We start from the raw sequence: 3,040 nt of genomic DNA on the forward strand, positions 1-3,040 counted from the left end.
AGAATAGGTTTTGATTAATCTAGAGACAACTATAAACATAAACAGGTTTAAAGACAAATGACAATGACAAATGATGTGAATATGATATGATGGAGGCATGAGATTCTAGACATGATAGTTGGTTAGGGTGCCTTGGTGTTAAACTAGAAATGCTAATGATAATGATGAGACATGATTCAAATGATTAAGAACTCTAATCTAGGTTAATCCTCTCATGAAGGTATTAACCCCTATACTAATCCATTTTCAAACCAAATTCCCATTTGTGAAACATGAATCAATATGCATTAACAAACAGCTCTTAATGATCATTCAAGCATTTAACAAATCATTCCCATGATGAAAAATTACTTAAACCTCTAACACAACTCTTTCAGGAATTTCATCAAACACTTTTGGTGCATGAAATTCCCAGAATCTAGATCTCAAGTGATTATCAAGGATCTAGCATAGAGAACAGCTGTTTAGAGAGATGAATCAATGAATCTAGCCCTAAGCACTCCTAATCTAACACTTTAGCACCCTAACCTACACATCTAGAACCTCATTAAGGTGACTACTCACTAATCATACTAATCTCTCTTAAACCTTTGCAAGTTGAGTAGATTAGCATGATTAATGATGAGAAATGGAGATGGAGATGATAGATTCAAAAGAAAACAGCTTTAAACACCCAGATCTCTTTAAACTCTCTTCATTAAACACTCAAATAAAGATATTTCTCTTCTTAATGGAGTCTTTTTACCAAAGAGGCAAGAGACAAAGGGAATAAAACTTAGTTCCCCCCCCCAAAAAACCCTAAAAAGTATTTATACTTCCTTAAAAACGAACCGGGTCAGCCCGGAACAAACCGGGTCCTGACCCGGCTTTAATGGATAAAGTGGGAGTTACTGCGGGTCGGTCCAGTATGTCCCAGGTCGCACACCTAAGTCGCAGTAGATGAAGACTTGTCTTGTGAAGCCTGAATCGCCCTGTCTTAGCCGCACGCCTAAGTAGGAGTGTTTTGCGAGTGTTGCTGCGGCTTGGTCTCCTTCCTCTCCGACTCGCAGGGCTAAGGCGGTTTCTGGGGAATGTACAAACTGTGCGGGTTGGTCTCTATTGCACCCAGGTCGCAGGCTCAAGTCGGAGTGATTTGCGAGTGATCGTGCGGCATAGTTCCAGGCGCGGCTAACTCGCATGCCTAAGTCGCACGATTGTGGACTTAGCATTTCTCTTGCTCTTGAGCTTCAGACCTCTTCCAGTGATAGTTTACCCGCACATATCAACTCGCAGCATCAGCATTCAGGCGTTCATCTTCAGGCCTGCGGGTTAACCAAGTCGCAAGACCATCTCGCAGCATCCAGAGCAGCTTAGACCACTTCGCATTCCGGAGAGTGTAACTCCTATGAGATTTGTCCGAATTGAATGATTTCGGTTGCTGAAGACAGAGGACTCATTTATCTCCAACTTTGGTGAAGGAAACTTCGGTGCTTGGGAAGTGTAAGGCTTCCTGGAGGGCACATCTTTGCAGTGCATGTACGCGACCAGAGAGAGGCGTCTAGACATGTGTCCATTCCGGAGAGTGTATCTTTCTGCTCATAGATCCGAATTGAATGCTCTTGGACGTTCTGGAAAGAAGACTCAAATTTCTCTGGTTCTCATGAAGTACCCGGAAACTAAATCGGCCTGGAAGTGCACCGTCCTTCGCATCCTTTAGGACTGATCTGTTCGGTCCGGAATACCTGCGAGACTGGGGTTCCTTCCGACAAGCTTATCTCTCTGCTCACGCGTCCGAATTCCACGATTCCACTTGCTAAGAGACCGTGATGCAATGCTCTCCAACTTCTATGAAGCACCCGCCGTCTGAATCGGACCGGAAGGCTCCCCGGACAGGCGATTTCTGAGACACGTTCATACCCGGAGATTTTGGCCGATACACTTCATTCGTGGTACATGAAAATGGCCGGTAAAGCTTCCCGCGGTACATGGAAATGGCCGGTAAAACCTTCCTGGCCAGCGAGAATGGCCGATAATCTCCCAGGACCCAATTTTTCCACTTTTTCAAGCTTTGCTCACCATTCCACCTCCTTGATTCATCTTTTCAGCTCCACATTCACCTGATAGACACTCAAAACATGCAATAGACTGATTGGGACCTAATGCATCTCCTAAGTTCTAAAACAAACCCTAAGGACCTAAAATGCATGAAATAAAACATGATTTGGAATGATTTATGCAACCTAAATGATGCAAATTATGAACATATCAACTCCCCCACACTTGTCATTTGCTTGTCCTCAAGCAAAAAGAGCAAATGAGAGAAAGAGGTTGTATGCAATGGGAGTTTAATTGGGCCGATTAATCGAAATTATTTAATTTGGAATTATTTAATAATTGAAATTATTTTATTTTGAAATTAATTGAAATTATTTGTATATATATACTTCGTAGAAAAATAGTAGGAATATGGTAGGAAAACATTCGTAGAAAAACGATAGGAACTGTTTCGTCGGAAAATGGAAAGAAAGTAGTAGCAATTGTCTTACGATATTCTGACCAAATTTTCCGATGAAAGTTTCCTACCAAGATTTTCATAGGAAATTTCCTACTATTTTCTTACCATTTATGATTTCTGAGAGCCTAGAACCTACAGAAATATTTCGTTGGAAATTCGTAAGAAAAGCTTGTTTCCTACGATTTTCTGATGATATATGTCGTAGGAATATGCGATGTTTTTCTTGTAGTGTACAGGTAGTATGTCCTTATTGATTTCTAATTATCTGCATGAAACTAGAATAGACACTGATATGGTAGCCAACTCTCGTTACCCTAACCAACTAATCAGTCAAACTCGACCGCAAGTGAGATCATGCATTAACTAAACTGAATTCATTCTTGCTCACATCTTCTCTGTACGTAGCTTTTGTCTCCTACAACGATCATGTTCTTCTAAAGCTATGTGTGTCAATCTGATACATCACTCTCGTGGCTCTGATTAAATTTAGGTTCAAAGATTAATTCATGACTCTAACCTCATGCATTAAAAACAACTTAGAAGAGA

The sequence above is a fragment of the Eutrema salsugineum genome, unplaced genomic scaffold (assembly GCF_000478725.1).
Source record: "Eutrema salsugineum unplaced genomic scaffold, Eutsalg1_0 scaffold_4, whole genome shotgun sequence".
Classification (NCBI taxonomy): Eukaryota; Viridiplantae; Streptophyta; class Magnoliopsida; order Brassicales; family Brassicaceae; genus Eutrema; species Eutrema salsugineum.